At 42.7% G+C, this 19,840-nt stretch overlaps 1 protein-coding gene across 1 annotated transcript in view; it reads right to left on the bottom strand.

Moving 5' to 3' along the window:
• The window catches only part of SYNPO2 (synaptopodin 2), a 579,691-nt gene that overhangs the window by 48,230 nt on the left and 511,621 nt on the right, over positions 1 to 19,840 (bottom strand). The gene's annotated exons all lie outside the window — the stretch shown is intronic.

Raw genomic sequence — 19,840 nt, forward strand, 5'->3', positions numbered from 1 at the left:
CTTGAAGGATGCCGCTGCCACCAGCAGCATACATCGTGAATTTAATAGAGCTCTCATATTGCTGATCCATAAACCTTGGAAGATTCTCTCTTATGCCTGAATTATCACCCAATATCATTACTTGACGCAGACAAAGATTCTCGCCAAGGTTTTGGCTAACAGGCTGAGAAAATGGTTGTAGGACGGTACAATGAAGGTAATTACTTCGCATGCCTTTGCCAAGCATTTTTTAGCACACGTTTTAACCACGAATATGCATTTACAACACTTGCTAATACCACGCATTGTTTATAGATATAAAAACAATGTATTGGTGGGGGAGACCCCCCCACCGCCCACCCTCTCAACTTGCCTTAAATGCATGGTATTGACATGGTTTGCACATGCATATTCGCGGTAAAAATATGCGTGCTATAAAATGCGTGGTAAAGGCACAACGAGGTAAACATCTCGTTGTAAAGGCTGTTTTCCGAGAAAACTGACACTGGCCCTAATACAGCCCTGCTAAGTTGGGTTTGTGTCAGGGCTTTTCCCAATAATAACATGAGAACTTTCTCTGATACATTGTGACAGGTATGCAGTGACCTGGATGAGAAGGTAGCACTCTCCCTGGAGGCAGAAATGCTTATGACTGTATTGAGTGGGACTGCCTGTATCGCACCAATGGGAGGTCAGGTCTGGCTTCAGGCTTTATAAATAAGGTAAGCTAGCTTTACTCTAATAAAATGGCTGTGGTTAACCGCTGGGGATTTATTTTGGAAATCTTTGCTGTAGAATGTGGTACACAGGAAGTCCCATCTCATCTGTCTTATTTCTGCTTGCAGACAGCCAAGAACTTTCTGGCTGCCGTTCTATTCATGTGAGTATCAATGAACCTTAAATACGTGGGTGTCATAATTAATAGGAGAGTACAAGACATGGTGCAAGGCAACAGTGGCATAACACAAGCCCCCGCAGCCCCCACAGGGGCCCTGAGCTGCGGGAGGCGCCTTCAGCACAGTACTCTGGCCTGAGAGCTCCTGATTAAATCTGGAGCGGGGCCCCTTCATGTACCTTGCGGGGAGCCCCTTCAAATTTTGTTACACCACTGCAACATAATATACAACCGCTTATGAGAAGAGCCTCAACAGGTTTACTTAAATGGTCATCCCTCAATTTGTTCTTATGGGGTAGAGTACAAGTGGTGAAAATTAATCTGCTCCCAAGATTTAAATATATGTTCACTTAGTTGGCAAACTCGATACCTAACCCACTTTTGGAGGAAATAGACCCAATCATGCTCACATACTACCAAGCACATAGGCTCTTGCCAATGACCCATATGTTTGGCACAAGGTACAATCTTCCAGCATGGGTGGAGATAAAAAAAGCCGCCCTCCTTTTAGCACTGAGTCAATATAGCGAGGGGCTCAATCTGAGGGGGGCGCTCCTACACCCAGAGGGACCAGTAGCCCCCCCCAGTGCCTTCAGACCCTCACGGGTGAGTAGCCGTGCTTTACAAGCTCCTGATTGATTGATCAGCAATCTATATAGTGTGTATAGATGGAAAGCAGGGGCCTTGATCCCTGTTAAATCCTCTTAAGTTGCAAACGTGGAGGTTGGTATGAAATTCGCTCCAAATAAAGTCACACTTTCATGTTGAGGTGCTCATGCAGAAATGTGGGGCTTCAGATTGGGGGTCCTGCTTTTACAGGGGTGCTTGCTCTAGATTGGGCACCCCTGATGTTTTGCTGGTTGATGGACACCGCAAATCTGACTTACAATGGAGTTTGGGCTATGATCTGTGCAAAAACAGAAATAAATACAACTCAACTGAATCTGTACCGTCCTCGGATCCTCTCCTAATGCCCCCACTCCATCTCCAATTTGGAGGCACTTACATACTTGTGAGGGTACAACGGGATAGTCTGGGGTTTCTGTGGAAAGATTCTATCATCAAAGTTCCCAACCCCACTGCATTAAACCTTAGGAGGCAGGATAATCTTCTACATTACTTTGCTAATGAAGCCTAAGTCAACATTCTGCTCCATCAGTGGCAGGAACGAAGGAAGGCGAGACTGAAGTTCAGATGTATAAAATCCTACACGTTTGGTACTGGTCCCCAAACATAATGCAGAGAGCAGTGCTATATACTGCACTCAATTGTTGGAGATGTAAGCAGGCTGACTTAGGTATTGTGTGCCTTTTGTAGACAAATATGGCACGTTACCTCACATGCTTTTTTTCGCATGCCATTACAGCGTGGTCATTACAACAACCGCGTTGTAACTATGCATGTCATTACGCCGCAAGTCGGAACAACGACTTGCTCTAGGGTGGGGTCGATGGATGTTGGAATAGTAACATTTACTATTCCAACTCTAGTCTGTGCAACAGTAGGGAAGGTGTGGGAAGGTGTTGGATTTTAAATCCAACACCTTCCGAACCCTAGAGCAAGTCGTTGTACCAACTTGGGGAGTAATGGCATGAGTTGTTGTTACGACCGGGATTAATGGCATGCGGTATTCCGGATTCGTGGTAAACAATATTTACTTTTGTAGACATGCCCCTACTCTACTGATTCTGATCGCAAGTACAACACATTAAGAAAATATCTTATGGCTGAGACTTCCAATTGAAGGCTCTCTTGGTCATGAACTTTGGCTTATCTAACATGGCAGGGTTAACATTGTACTGGAGGTGGTGCTTTGCTATATCCCTGACTATGGCAAAACTGTGCATTCTGAGGAGGCGGAAGACCGCACATGCTCTCTCTGAGGAGGATTGGCTAAGTGACATGATGGTAATGGCAAAGCCCGATAGCTTGATCTACAGGATCAATGAGCAGTCAGATATCTTCGACAGGATCTCTCCCCTATTGATTGATTGACCAACCCAAATGGTTGAGAGGATACGATTTGGGAGTAGATCGAAGCATACTATGGAAAGTGTTAGATTGTTGGGGATATATCACAGCGGCTTGGAGAGATTTTCTAAAGCAGTGGGAAAATTACATGATGGACATGTACGGTGTCAAACTTATAGACAATGTTGATACAACAGATGGGGACGATGTATCTTACTTCTAGAGTACAACCGAGACTGATGGAGTTCTCACCGGGAGGGTGTTGTGATATGGAATTTTTTCTTATCTGTACAAGATGAGAGGTAATATTGAGCTTATCGATGCTTTAAATGTTCTAAGATTCCCACGTCTGTAGGGTGTTTATTGTCTGAGGTCACTGATGAGGATTGTTCTTGTTACTGCCAAAGCCTGGACTTTTTGAGTATATGCTGATACTCCTTCATCCTCGCACACTTTTCCTCGCATTTTCCCTTTCCTAAGACTCCTGCATTGTTTGTTGATACCTGGCCGTATCCTACCATTATGACTTTTGTACCATGATGTTTATTTACTAATGTTTCTAAATGAGCTTTCCTACTCTCCATGAAATCTCTTATTGTTATGCCTTGTAATGTCGCGTATCTTTACTTATATTTCATGAACTTGTGATTGATACCGTTGTCTATAATAAAGAAGTGTTTTTTTTTTTTTAAAGCATAAATCAACTTCTTTTTGCACAACACTTCTAAAACGGAGCTCTCTCACCGCTCTACCTCTAACTGGCTCACTTGATGAATACTTCTCTCCTAAATTCACTCATTCTTATATTCAAAAAGACTTACATACTTTTCTCAAATTTCAGAATGAAGAACTCCCTGAACCGAGTTTGAAAATATTATATTTATCCTAGAACAACACACTTATGAATAAGCATTTTACCCCAGGTTTCCTATTGTAATCTATTACTGTAATTTGCTGTAACCCCATTCCTGCTTTGTATTTTAATTAAAAGAGTTCCATAATATTTTCTATGTTGCCATATAAAGCTATCTGACCTCTCTCTCTCCCTCTCTGGCCTTTCAACCACCTGACAATTGCCTGATATTCTGTAGGCTAGTGGTCTAACTACAGATCAGGATGGGCTGCCTTAGTGTCATGACTCCATTCTATTAGTGACCTGCTCCGGAGGGGGTGGGGGGGAGGGAGAGGATTGGGGGGGTCTGGTTTAAACATTTTTGCCAAGGCTGATTTTGGTTTCCAGCATGACCCTGCTCTCTGGCCCTTCTTCGCACTGTTTAAAACCACATTAAATAGATCATTTTGGATCAGCTCCTATCAGAAGAGTTGGTTCACCAGGGTGGAGACAATTTGAAAAGAGCTTCTTATGGCACTCAAGACCTCTTTGCAACATATCATGGGTCAACCACCAAATGCAAAGAGTATCATAAAATGAAAGCCACATTGCTCTCTGATAAAGTACAATTGTGAACCTGTCTGTTTAGCATCAGAACCAATCCCTGTTTTTTTAGGCTGTGGGGCTTGAAGAGAGGGAGAACAGAAAGACAGTAAAAAGCAGCACAAATGAGATGCAAACGTGTCCGAATTCCTACAATTGATGGTACATATCTAGACCTAGGTTTATGCATTCGCTTGGTACTGATAGGCAATGCATCCAAACACTCACTGACTTGAAATAAAAACCTCCCCAAATTGAAGGGCTGACTAATGGGATCTCCAGTACTAGGGCTGATCCATTAACGAGGTGGAAAGAATTCTAACACTAGATTAACCCATTACTTTCAACCAATAGCTTGTCACTGGAACTGGAACTGATGCTACAAGATTGTAGTGTACTTCAAATGTGCACACTGTCATCAACACTTAGCATCTGCTATACTAGTACTTCAGAAGGTGGTCTTGGTAAGTGTTCATGAGTTTGCAAAATAATCATATTCTATGCAATATCATAATGCAGCAAGTGTTAGCCCTACAAAGCGTGTGACAGAATAAACCAACCTTAAAGATACTTGCAAATAAAGACTTGATAAAGTGCTAATGGACAAGTGCTGAGAAAAATGTGACATGGCAAGTCGTTCATGGCCTTATGTATACAAAGGCTGTTGAGAAAAATGTTTTCTCATGCCCAAAGGGTAGAGAGGATATAGGTCAGAGTAACACCTCCCAGTATAAACAGTTACACAAATAATTTTACTCCAACTAACCATTCAATGGTCATTATTGTTACATGTAGATGGAATGATATGATGAACAGGGGAACTTATAACTTCACCACTAGGTGAGCAAGGAAGCAATTCCTTTTAGTTTAGGTACCCTCACACACCCTAGTGGTGTCATGCTTCATCATCGGGTCACCCCGACGCCTAAAAGTCGGGGTGGGCTCGACCACAGTGTTGGGAGCGCTTTGAAGAAATTACAGACCAGGGAGGCTATAAGATAAAAAACCTCAGGCAGATCCCCAGTTTCCCTTTATTTTTGGGTCTGTCTGGGTTGATTAAAAATAATAAGAGTAGGGGTATATATAGGAGTATTATGGTCCTATGACCCTAGTGCCAACATGTTTCAGTCCACAGTGGCCATAAAGGTCCAGGACTTTCTTCAGGGCAAACGATGCCACCCTGGGATTCAGAAGGGGGAATTCCCTATTCTGTTTTATTATGGACAAGGGTAGAGTAGCTACTCCTTGTGTGAAAGACTGATCTATTAATCTGTCTTGCGTTGTACATCCATCTGAAAAAGAAAACACAAAGAAACACATATCCAACTTATACAGATCGGTTTTCATCATGGTGTTTCCAAAATGACGTGTTTCAAATTCGTGTTTGGAATGCAGAGCCACACCTATATGTGCCAGGTGGTCATGGAGGCATAATAGTGTGCAGCTATATCCACATATGTGTCACTCAAAAATTGTATCTGTGCACAGTTAATCGGCGTGTCAGATATATTGTGCGGTGGCGAATATGCTCGCATTCTACCTGAAACCAGTCGCCAAAAAGTGGATGCTATCAATGAAAAGAAACTCTCGTAAAATCATCCCACACACATCTCATTCTCACCGTATCTGTGATTCAACACAGAATTAAAAAGCATGCGTGACTGTTAAAACCTATGGGTAATTTTGAAAGTATCTCTCACACCTGCATACTTGCTTACCCGGACTTCGGATGGTAGTCGTTTAGGGGATGGAAGGGCTAATGGAGTAGCTCTGTAGTCAAACCCTAACATTTGCCCCAGGGGATGAATATGAAGAGAAGGGATTTGAGAATCATAAAGTTAGGGCATCCGAGACCAAATGTATCTACAGATGATTCCTTCTCCAATGGGGGACCAAATTCTAAGCTGATAGTCCTAGAGTAACAAACTTACTTCGTCAAGAGTCCTGCTCCGCTTCACCACCTACTTGGACCCGATCCCCGGCGTTTCGCGCCATGTTACGGTGCTCTGGAAGTTTATACTTCCGTATTGGTTAAGGCGGAGGAATGGATTGGTCAGTACGGGCATGTGATCGATGACGTCTCCCGAACCAACGGGATAGGTCAAATATGCTCTGTGACCCGGAGCGTCAGTAAATAGACGCACAAGTGCGTAAATACGAAGAACGTAAATAAACAGATGTGAATTTAAATCCGTTTGTTGATATTAGCGCCCTTATTTTAACAAACCATATGTAAAGAATGTAGTATTCATTTCTGGGGCTCATACTCTTACGTCGCGTGCAGTGACTGACGGACACGGGATCACAATGTGTGTGTGCTTCGTCCATACAGAATCGAGGGCGATCTTAGTAACCAGTCCAAATGACTGATGGGAGATGTAGTATATGTATATACTGATAGTAATGTAACTAATGCCCGGTAGGATACATAGCCAACGCTAGCTATTATTCCTGATCCCATCAATTTGAAAAGAGCTTCTTAAGGCACTCAAGACCTCTTTGCAACATATCATGGGTCAACCACCAAATGCAAAGAGTATCATAAAATGAAAGCCACATTGCTCTCTGATAAAGTACAATTGTGAACCTGTCTGTTTAGCATCAGAACCAATCCCTGTTTTTTTAGGCTGTGGGGCTTGAAGAGAGGGAGAACAGAAAGACAGTAAAAAGCAGCACAAATGAGATGCAAACGTGTCCGAATTCCTACAATTGATGGTACATATCTAGACCTAGGTTTATGCATTCGCTTGGTACTGATAGGCAATGCATCCAAACACTCACTGACTTGAAATAAAAACCTCCCCAAATTGAAGGGCTGACTAATGGGATCTCCAGTACTAGGGCTGATCCATTAACGAGGTGGAAAGAATTCTAACACTAGATTAACCCATTACTTTCAACCAATAGCTTGTCACTGGAACTGATGCCACAAGATTGTAGTGTACTTCAAATGTGCACACTGTCATCAACACTTAGCATCTGCTATACTAGTACTTCAGAAGGTGGTCTTGGTAAGTGTTCATGAGTTTGCAAAATAATCATATTCTATGCAATATCATAATGCAGCAAGTGTTAGCCCTACAAAGCGTGTGACAGAATAAACCAACCTTAAAGATACTTGCAAATAAAGACTTGATAAAGTGCTAATGGACAAGTGCTGAGAAAAATGTGACATGGCAAGTCGTTCATGGCCTTATGTATACAAAGGCTGTTGAGAAAAATGTTTTCTCATGCCCAAAGGGTAGAGAGGATATAGGTCAGAGTAACACCTCCCAGTATAAACAGTTACACAAATAATTTTACTCCAACTAACCATTCAATGGTCATTATTGTTACATGTAGATGGAATGATATGATGAACAGGGGAACTTATAACTTCACCACTAGGTGAGCAAGGAAGCAATTCCTTTTAGTTTAGGTACCCTCACACACCCTAGTGGTGTCATGCTTCATCATCGGGTCACCCCGACGCCTAAAAGTCGGGGTGGGCTCGACCACAGTGTTGGGAGCGCTTTGAAGAAATTACAGACCAGGGAGGCTATAAGATAAAAAACCTCAGGCAGATCCCCAGTTTCCCTTTATTTTTGGGTCTGTCTGGGTTGATTAAAAATAATAAGAGTAGGGGTATATATAGGAGTATTATGGTCCTATGACCCTAGTGCCAACATGTTTCAGTCCACAGTGGCCATAAAGGTCCAGGACTTTCTTCAGGGCAAACGATGCCACCCTGGGATTCAGAAGGGGGAATTCCCTATTCTGTTTTATTATGGACAAGGGTAGAGTAGCTACTCCTTGTGTGAAAGACTGATCTATTAATCTGTCTTGCGTTGTACATCCATCTGAAAAAGAAAACACAAAGAAACACATATCCAACTTATACAGATCGGTTTTCATCATGGTGTTTCCAAAATGACGTGTTTCAAATTCGTGTTTGGAATGCAGAGCCACACCTATATGTGCCAGGTGGTCATGGAGGCATAATAGTGTGCAGCTATATCCACATATGTGTCACTCAAAAATTGTATCTGTGCACAGTTAATCGGCGTGTCAGATATATTGTGCGGTGGCGAATATGCTCGCATTCTACCTGAAACCAGTCGCCAAAAAGTGGATGCTATCAATGAAAAGAAACTCTCGTAAAATCATCCCACACATATCTCATTCTCACCGTATCTGTGATTCAACACAGAATTAAAAAGCATGCGTGACTGTTAAAACCTATGGGTAATTGTGAAAGTATCTCTCACACCTGCATACTTGCTTACCCGGACTACGGATGGTAGTCGTTTAGGGGATGGAAGGGCTAATGGAGTAGCTCTGTAGTCAAACCCTAACATTTGCCCCAGGGGATGAATATGAAGAGAAGGGATTTGAGAATCATAAAGTTAGGGCATCCGAGACCAAATGTATCTACAGATGATTCCTTCTCCAATGGGGGACCAAATTCTAAGCTGATAGTCCTAGAGTAACAAACTTACTTCGTCAAGAGTCCTGCTCCGCTTCACCACCTACTTGGACCCGATCCCCGGCGTTTCGCGCCATGTTACGGTGCTCGGGAAGTTTATACTTCCGTATTGGTTAAGGCGGAGGAATGGATTGGTCAGTACGGGCATGTGATCGATTACGTCTCCCGAACCAACGGGATAGGTCAAATATGCTCTGTGACCCGGAGCGTCAGTAAATAGACGCGCGAGTGCGTAAATACGAAGAACGTAAATAAACAGATGTGAATTTAAATCCGTTTGTTGATATTAGCGCCCTTATTTTAACAAACCATATGTAAAGAATGTAGTATTCATTTCTGGGGCTCATACTCTTACGTCGCGTGCAGTGACTGACGGACACGGGATCACAATGTGTGTGTGCTTCGTCCATACAGAATCGAGGGCGATCTTAGTAACCAGTCCAAATGACTGATGGGAGATGTAGTATATGTATATACTGATAGTAATGTAACTAATGCCCGGTAGGATACATAGCCAACGCTAGCTATTATTCCTGATCCCATCAATTGTTGAGTGTTTTTGGGTATTGAAAATGGTATTTTACACTAGGTGACAGAGATGTCACAAGGGACACTACGCAGGTGTAATATTTATGGACATTTCGCAATTGGAAGATAGTGGACGCTTGAAGGAGTGTGGTATATGTATTACATGAATCTTAAGGTTTGTGTATGATGATAGTGAAACCCAATCTCCAAAGAGGGATAGTGACGTGTGGAAGTTTCTCACAAGTTTATAGATCACCATTCAAGGTACATACAGTAGTCATGAAGAGGGATGTACTACATCTACTTGTTCAATTGATTCCAGGGTATGCAATCATTGAGCCCCTTCTCATGGGTCTTTAAACGATAGACCCATCGTTGTTCACGCTCTAAGAGTTTTTGCTGCAAGTTGTTCCCCATAGTTGTGACCTTTTCTAGTACTGTCCACTTCAACTCTGTGTCCTTATGTTTTTTCTCCTGATAATGGGCAGTAAGCCTAGTCGCTGTGACTGATCTACGTATGGTGCTTCTATGTTCGCTGATGAGAACTTTGATCTTGCGACTAGTCATACCTATATATAACAGTCCACAGGGGCATTTTATCATATAGATCACGGATTCAGAGTTACAATTTGTATGTGACCTCTGTTCCCATGGAGAGTTTAAGCCCAAATCCAAAGTTTTGGTGTGTTCTGTAAATGGGCAGGCAACACATGACCCAAACGGGTAGTGTCCCACAACAGGCGATAAACCCCATAATGTCTGCTGATCAGTTGATTTAGGAGTAAAGGAGTTGGTATGTACCAGGGCATTCCTCAAATTAGAATTTTTTCTAAATGAGAACATAGGTTTCTCAAATGATAGTCTATTAGATGTCAATATTGACCATTTTTTGTTAATTATTTTTTTCAGGTCATTGGATGAGGAGTTATATGTTGTCACACATATAAGTTGATCTGGTTGCTCTTTTGTGTATGTTTCTAACAGCGCTTCCCTTGGTGTGTTACGCGCTCTTTTGTTTGCTCTTTGTATAATCTTGTTAGGGTACATCTTCTGTTGGAGTTTGTTACTAAGAATAGCAGCCTCTTTTTTGTATGTCTGAATGTTTGAACAGTTTCTGCGAATCCTCAAGAATTGGCCTACTGGCAAATTCTCTCTTAAGGATCGCGGGTGGGCACTATCAAATCTTAATAAACTGTTCCTATCTGTAGGTTTAGTGTACAGCGAGCTTTCAAGAGTACCATCTTTAGCTGTGAGAGTAACATCCAGAAATGAGATGCTTTCTTTATTCACATTCATAGTGAAATGAAGGTGTGGGTTCAGTGAGTTGATCCATGTTTTAAAATTTTCAAGACTAATTAGATCACCTCTCCAGATCATCAGGACATCATCGATATACCTGTACCATTTGCAGATATTCCTACTGAACGGATTATGAGTCCATATATGTAGGTCTTCAAAGTAACTGACGTACAGGCAAGCCAGACTTGGGGCGAATGTACTCCCCATTGATGTCCCATGTATTTGTAGATATAATTGATCTTCAAAGGTAAAAAAGTTTTCTGTCAATGCCAGATGTATAAGGGTGATCACCCACTCAATAGGTGCTGCCCACAGCCAATCCTCTTGTCTGAGGATCTCTTGGATTACTCTGATACTTTCCGCCTGAGGTATGTTTGTGTATAGAGCTTCTACGTCCAAACATACCAAAAAATTATCCACTGGATTGTATTCTACTTGTGTCAGAAGATTGAAGAGGTGTTTGGTATCTTGGACATATGATTTAATCTTCTTCACCAGGGGGCGTAAGAACCAGTCTGTATATTTTGACAGTGGTTCCAAAATAGAACCAATCCCTGAGACAATGGGTCTCCCAGGAGGAGGGGTCTTCCCTTTGTGTATTTTAGGGATGGTGTAGAACAGAGGAATTCTGGGGTTCTCCTGATTCAGAAATTCATATTCCTTCTTCGTAATCCATTCTTTGGTCAAGGCATCTGCTGTTAATGTCATGATAGTAGTTTTTATCCGTTGTGTAGGATCCCTATTGATCTTTCTGTAATATTTGGTGTCTGCCAGTAGATTCAGACATGCCGTTCTGTAAGCGTTGGTACTTTGTATCACGGTAGCTCCACCTTTATCCGCTGGTTTTATAATTATATCCGTTCTGGATTGTAAGGTGGTCAGAGCCGCACGTTCTTTCTTGCTTAAATTGTTGAACCCGTTTCTCTTGGGTTGGAGTAGTTCAACTTCCTTGCTGACTGCTTCTTCGAAAGATAATACTTCTGGAGGCATCATATTGGTAGGGGGGAGGATGGAGGATTTCGGTCTCAAACCCGTGTAGGTATTATCTTCAACGGATCTCTCTTTGTCCTGAAAAAAAGTTTTTAGTCGTATTTTTCTGAAGAATTCACCTAATTCACATCGAAGGTGGAATTTGTCCAGGTAGGTTGTAGGGACGAATCCCAAACCCTTATCCAGAATTGTTTGTTCGTCTGTGGTAAGGATGACATCTGTGAGGTTTACAATTAATCCCTCGTGTTGCTTGTGCTCGGCTGTTGTTCCCTGGTGTTGCTCCTGGTGTTCACTGAGCTCCGCTCTTCTTCCCACTGTATTCGTTTCCCCCTTCTTCCTCGTCTCCCTCTTCTTCCGCCCTGACCTAAAAAATGTTGGTTGAAGTCCGGCTGATAGTATGGTCCTGCTGGGAATTGAGGAGGACCATGGTATTGGACTGGTCCAAAGGGGGCTGGCCAAGGAAACATCTGTTGGTGTCCGTATCTTTGATTGTAATTCCCCCTACGTGGTCTCCTTGCCCTTCCACGCCAGCTCTTATTTGATCCATCACTTGACCAGTCATCATACTCTGAGTCAGATGATCCTGTCTGTTCGCTTCGTGTGGATCCCGAGTCAGATGGGACTTGGCTTTTGTAGTCGTCTTTAATATAAGGATAAACCTTCTCATGGCTGAATTTCTTCAGATCTTTCTGCAGTTTGTTGATCTTATTTTGCATCAGGTACTCTTTATGTTCATTTACTTCTTTATTCACCTCTTCTAGTTTCTTTTTGTACAGAGTTAGTTTGATCTCTGTCAGTAAGGAGTCCTCACTGATCTTTATTTTTATCAGTAGGGCCTCTGACAATCGTTTGGCTGTATTGATTATCAAAATAAGCCAATCACGTGAGCATCTCCAAGCGATAAGAGACCATTCTTTCTTAAATTGTGGATCATCAAGGAAGATTCTTGGAGCATTTGTCACCAGTAAGCCTGTGGGTGCCACATTGCCGCGGAGGTATTCTGTCATTATTGCCCCGTGTAATAGTATTTTCATCTGACAGCGTTTCAACTCCTTCAGTTCATCCCAATTTTGGGCTTGGGTAAGGGTCTGGTTAATATTAGTGTCGGACAAAAGTGATGGACCCGCTAAGATTGCGGAGGCCTCTTCATCAGAATATCCAATACCGAATAGTTCGGCCATCTTATGGATATGGTGTAAGGGGTGATTAAAATACGGTGAGAGAATGTATCTAGTGGGAGAGGGATCTGCCTGAGGTTTTTTATCTTATAGCCTCCCTGGTCTGTAATTTCTTCAAAGCGCTCCCAACACTGTGGTCGAGCCCACCCCGACTTGTAGGCGTCGGGGTGACCCGATGATGAAGCATGACACCACTAGGGTGTGTGAGGGCACCTAAACTAAAAGGAATTGCTTCCTTGCTCACCTAGTGGTGAAGTTATAAGTTCCCCTGTTCATCATATCATTCCATCTACATGTAACAATAATGACCATTGAATGGTTAGTTGGAGTAAAATTATTTAAGTCGTTCATGGCCTACAGCAGTATATGGACCAGAAGACATACAGAGAATGCTGCTGCCCCATAAACCTTTTTCCTCAGTCCCCCCATAACCTTGGAAAAGGCTGGAGAGGAGGCATGGCCGGCTCCTCTGCTGAGGCATAGGAGCATCGCCCCACTGCTCCCAGAGTAGGATAAAGTAAACCATTGGTATTATCATTTTATTTTGCGGAGCTACGGGCTGGGTTAAGGCGTGGCGGGACTGGTGCAGTCATTAGCACTTAAGTGCGCATGACGGTTTGGCCGGTCATCTTGGGCTGGCCAAACAGTCATGCACACTTTGCATGTTCCCCACCAGGCTGTAATGCACAGCCTGGTGTGGAAAAGGCACATAGTACTCATCTGAGCGCCCAACCACGGTGCTCAGACCAATCACAATGTTGCATTGCAGCGTTGGGATTGGGTGTGGGGAGCCTGTGTGCTTCCTGCTTCCAGGACTCTTCAGGAAGCGATGCGAAGGAGAGACAGCAGCCGTGAGAAGCTAAGTGGTTTTTAAAATGTATATTTCCCCCTCCCCCACCCAGCCACCCCATCCCTGCTAGCAGCTACTGAGGTGAGGTAGCAAATGCACCCACTGGACTTGGACAATGGGGGGAGGGTGTGGTACTGATCAGCCCCCAGCCTTAGGCAAGGCAGCAGATTTAGTACATTGCTTCCATTCTAGGCGAATGTTGTGGTGACTGTGGCAACAGGCCAGCTGTGAGCTACCACAGGCTTTTTTATATGCATCCACTTGTCAAATATTGGAGCCAATGATTTTGCACCTAAATAGGATATCACAGTTCTGCCTAATTTTCACCAAGCATGATTTCACCTGAAAGTAATTTGCACTTTGTGTCCTACAGGTTTTACCAGGCATGAAGGTGTAGCACCATAGGTAATTTTGCACCGCAATGTAATTTCAACCACATGCGACAGTAGGCTGATGTATACCTTTTAACCTCTTCTGTGCCCATGACGAGATAGTCTCGTCATGGAGCACGGTCGCGCTGTGCCCATGACAAGACTATCTCATCATGAACCCCACCCACTAATGAAACGCCCGGCACAGGAGGGGGAAAGGGCGTGGCACAGAAGGGGTTAAACCAAAATTGGTACCTTATTATTGCAGTTTCACACTGTGAAAAGATGATTCACCAACTAACAGTGTTTGGGACCTAAATGTGATTTTTGCACCCACATGTGTTTTTGCACCTGAAAATGTCTCTACAGTCCTGCTACTACTGTACCTAAATGGGATTTCGAATTTCTATTTTTTAATCTTAATGTAGTTTTGATCATACATGTTTTTTCACAATCCTGTTATTGTTGCATCAAAAGTGATTTGCACCTAAATGAGTTTTGCTCCTAAGTATGATTTGTGTTTATAAACGTTTGTCACACTCCTGTTGATGTTGCACTATGGGCAATTTTAAACTCAAATGTTACTGTGAGTTTTCTCCTAAATGTGATACCACAGTTCTGCTTACTTTCCACCAAGCATGACTGTACCTGAAAGTCATTGGCACTAAAATGGATTTGTGTCCCGAAAGGTTTTACCATTCACGGAGGTGTAATTTTATACCTTAATGTGATATCAACCGCATGTGAGGTTATCCTGATGGACACCTTTTAAACCAAAAGTGGTATTTTATTAATGCCATTTTACACTGTGACAAGTTGATTCAACAACTAAATGTGTTTGGGCACCTAAATGTGATTTTTGCACCCAAATGTCTTTTTGCATTTAAAAATGGCTCTACAGTCCTGTTAATATTGCACCAGTAGTGAATTTTCACCTAACTGGGATTATGAATTTCTGTTATTGCATCTAAATGTGGTTTTGATCCAGCATGCTTTTTCACAATCCTGTTGATGTAGTGCCAAAAGTGATTTGCACCTAAATGAGTTTTTGCTCCTAAGTGCGATTTGTGTTTACAAACCTGTTTGACATTCCTGTTGTTAGTGCACTATGGGTGACTTTGAACACAAATGTGAATGTGAGTTTGCTCCTAAATGTGAAGCCAAAATTCTGCTTACTTTGCACTTGGGGTGATTTTGCTCCCAAAAGCAATTTTGCAATTAAAAGTGATTTTGGCCACACGACTGGACTCGTAAAGTCATTGCAAATGGATGCTGATGTTGCAACACAAGTGATTTAGTACCTAAGTGTACTACTAACCCACTGTGAGGTGGTATAATACACACCTAAGGTGGCATTTCTGCATTTTCTCTCTGTTCTGAGTGATACCACACGGCTGCGTTTTGCAACTAACCCACGCAGAATCCGCTCAAGATCAATAGCCCACACATGTTTATGTTGGCTTATTAGACCATGAACCCTAAACTAAACAGAGCCTCATACAAGATCAGACTCCATGATACATGCAACAACAACTCAGAAGTGCAATATCCCCTAGCCTGACCTATCCAAAAATACCCACAAATACCACAAACACCAAGCTCTGATTGCAAACCTGCAAAGATTCTGAATATGAATATTTCGTTTAAGGGATGCACTGCCTCAAAAGGATAGGAGGCCACTCCTTGTGGTAAATAAATGCCTTCCCTAGACAACAAAAGATAGTCACAAATAGAACAAGCACTGGCTAAACCAGCAGGTCTGGATTTAATTTACCAAACACAGGCATGCAAAAATTGTTGGGCCTTGTCTCTGTGTAGCCTGCCTCTTTCTGTGTCTTCTCTGCCTGCACCCTGTTCATTATTTCCCATGCCTGAAGTGCTATATTGCTCAAGCACCAGACATTAGACAGTCTAAAAACAACGGCTCTGCAAGCGCCCACCATTATTGGTGTAGCGCTGCTGTGGAAGTGTTCCCAAAGAGCAGGGGAGTGCATACATATGTAACTGTGACTTGGATAAAAAAAAACTATCTACAAAAACTGTGGGTGCCAGAGTATAACTGAGAAACACTGCATAATAGCCTACAGTAATGACATAATGTCTGTTCCTTGATGTGATAGTTAATGCATTTCAATAGAGTATAGCGAGGAGCTGAATCAGGACCTGGGGCATTTCATTCACTGAAGCCAATGGATCTACATCTGAGGTCTTTTGGTTTCTTCTGGGAATGCCATCACCGCTTTTGGGTTGACATCACGCCCCTACTGTTGTAGTGTCTATTTCTTACTTGGGTTGAGATGTTACTATTAGACTAAGTAACTGGCAGCTCCATCAAATATTCCCTCTCATTAAATCTTCTATCCCTGGAACCTGTGCTCCTGCTGCTCTACCCTCAGCTCCAACCATTTTTCAAGTAAAGCTAAGTAATCACTACCTAGAGCATCTTGTAGCCGAGCTTCCTCTTCTCCACAGTTAATCACTACATCCCATCCCAAAAACCAGGAAACTCCATTGGACTCACTGCAACCCAAAACAAAGACCAGAACTTGCTTTCACCTAAGAAAATATCCAAGTGGTCTGAGCAGCTGACCTTCCCCTGCTCCAGATCTAATCCACATCCCCCAAAAAAAGTGTAATCCCCCTTCGGTTTGCACTTAACAAAGTATCTAAGTGGTCTTAGTATCTGTACTTCCAATACTACAGAGTTTAACACCACAATCTAATACAAATAATTGGCACTGACCAATAACATAGGACTTAAGTGTTCCAAAGTTAAGGACCCGCCCAGACTCAGATAAACTAACTAGACAAGTTGACCTGAAGGCTGAGCCTCTCCCACCTAGATGTCTACATTGTTCATCTAAAAGGTTCAATGGGAATCCACCAGACACAAGTGTAGCTAGAAACACAGGTGATCCTCAAAGTGAGGCTCCCATCTTTCCAGAGTGTACCACAAGCAATTAACTGTAACCTCCTATCATGTCATCATCTAGACAGAAATATGCTCAAAATTACCAACGCTCTCACTTATTACAGGGCACACATCCTTAACATTTTCCTATGTACTTTATATGTCCTCTCCTACATTCACCTCTAATCCCTTCTTGCCCCATGCTCTCTCTAACTGTACCTCTGCTAATCCATACGTATTCTCTCTACCTGTCTTTCATTGAAGTTTCTCCTCTACTTATGCTTCTTTACTGTGGTTTTCCTTTACACTCCATACTCTCTGCACTCCCTCCCCTTCAATGACCCTTGACTCTCCTGCTGCCACCACATTCCTTCTTCATAGTCATACTATTTCTCCCACTGCTTTTTTCTCCTGTTCAATTTCCTCACCCTCCCTCTTCTCATTCAGAGACGTTTTAAGGCATGGGCAAAGTGGGCACCTGAGAAAGTGAATTTTCTCTCTATTTGACCTCTGTCTATTCTGTTTCTTGATCTAAACCTCTCTCCCTCTCTGCCTACCTCTACCTCTGACTCTGTGTCTCTACCCTGTGTCATTGTAAGGATTTATAAGGTCTAGAGCAAGGCATATTTCAGCTGTTTATTTTTGGGACCCTGTTAAAGTTTAACATGTAATTTAGTATTATTTGGTGTAAAGCGGGGTTGATTTAACAGGAAACAGGTGATAAAATTCTATTTGTTTCCATGCGGGCGCCTCTAAATAGGTCTTGCTCCGGGTCCCGAAAATCCTTATGGTGCCAATGTTCTCATTTTGAATTCCTTTCCCTCACACTCTGCCCATACATCCGGCATTCATTTCATACCTTGTCCACTCTAATTGCCATTATTCCACGTCTCTTAACCTCCCACCAGCACACTGCAAATTCATATTCTGCTTAATTTCCCTATTTAATTGTCTTCACCCCACCTCTGTTCTCTCTTTTTTTCCAAAATCATTTTCTCTTATGCTCGCTTCTCCTTTGTGTCTCAACCTCTTACCGTTTAGCTCTTCTTTTTCATATACCCTTACTCCACCTCCCCTACTAATGTGTAGTACTCATCTCTACCCTCACTGCATTTCCTATCCTCTAATGTCACCACTCAAACGTCTTACTTCAAACATTGAGCCTATTCTACATCTCCTTTCCACCTAACCTCCCAACATACTTACTATAAACCCCCTCTCGCCTTCAAAGGTGACTCGTCTAGTTTCCTGCATCCTCCTAAATGCCCGGTCAATCAACAAAAATAATGTGAACATCTATTATTTAGCTTCACCTCCAATGCTCACCTGCTCTTTGTCACTGAAACTTGGAAAAGCATCAGTACTACGCCACTCCGACACAAAGCCATAACCAGACGCTTCAAATTGCTTTGAAAATTTGTCCCATGAAGAAATCTGGAGGAGGCGTAGCCATCGTCCACAATAATTAACTTCCGAGTACAAACATTAGAAATGACAAGGCTCCAGAATGGAGATATCTGATTATCCGATATTCTCTTATCCCTTTCTTCTCATTCTCATTTCTTCTTATCCACTTACCCCCAACGTAGATTACCACATTTTCTGAGCTGTTTCTAGACTTTGTTTCACAGATCACATTAAAACATCCAAAACTGGGCATGTGCGAAGGCTTCAATACTTGGTTTGACAAATCTGATTTAACCATGACCAAATGCCTGCTGTCCGTCCTTCAATCACTGAATTTCATTCAATTGAACTCCGATGCCACACACAGAGCTGAGTATACACTTGACACAACATTTTCCCCAGATATCCTCATCACAATGACTGAAAAGTATGATGTCAACTAGACTGATCTAATATAATCCAGACCAGCATTCACATCTTGTCTCCTACAACAAAGTCTTCCACAAAAAATCCTAAAGCAACTTTTCGAACCTGGACATTCTCACATTTTACACTGAACTAACCTCCTCCTTATCAACGAACTGTAGTTCCATCATTGGCTGCAATCCATCCTTGATGTCAACATCCTACTGAAGATCTCCACACCTTCACAGAAAAATTGGAAAGCTGGCTGCATTACATCACAGCTTAAATCTATCAAATCAAACAAAAGATCTTTGTAAAGACAATGGAAAAAACAAACATTTAAAATAGCGTTCTGGTGCCGTATTACACATAGGGTGAACTTTTCTGGTTTGCGCCAAGCCGCACCTTTAGATAGCTGCGCGATGCGTAAACAGGGAAAGTGCGTCCTATTAAAGAGAATGTGCTGCCTCCAGGGCATATGCAAACTAGTGCTACCGTGGGGCAGTGCATTCAAGTGAAATATGGAGCAGCTGCTTCAATGCTGCTCCGTGGTTCACTGTGCAAGCGAGAATCCACCTCCACCTAGAGGAGGGATTAGAGATCCCTTAGCAGGTGGGTGCAGTGAGTAACTGCACACGCCTGCAAGGGGATGTCTGGGGGTCCATGGGGCCCCCTTTCTCCTCTCCAGAGGGCTGTCATTAGGGGGCGCACCTACAGTGCTTCACCTTTTTGTGATGCACTTTTATTGTGCTTTCTGACAGCTTTTTTGCTTTGGCGCCCATGTCTTTAATACGGTGCGGGTGCAGAGGCATAGAGATTTCCTCATTCGCATGGGGCCACACCCCCGTGCAAATGAGGGAATGCCGTCTTGAAATAGCGCTGGCACTACATGTGCGTCAGCACTATCAGTATTACAGAAGGGACCGCACAAGCAGCCAAAGTGCCTCGGGGAACACAAAGTGGGCGCACATGCCCGTTGCGCCTCAGGCACTTTCTGTAATACGGCCCCTGATGTCCAACATCGATCCAGAATCTATAAAACATGGTGTGAAAGGCAAAAATACTTCATAGCTGGTGGTTCATTTTTAAAACTACGAAAGAACTTCACAAGATAATAGCTGAATTCCAGAAATTAGAAAGTTCTACCTCCAAAACC

This window comes from Triturus cristatus, chromosome 2_1 (assembly GCF_964204655.1).
Source record: "Triturus cristatus chromosome 2_1, aTriCri1.1, whole genome shotgun sequence".
In the NCBI taxonomy this organism is placed as follows: Eukaryota; Metazoa; Chordata; class Amphibia; order Caudata; family Salamandridae; genus Triturus; species Triturus cristatus.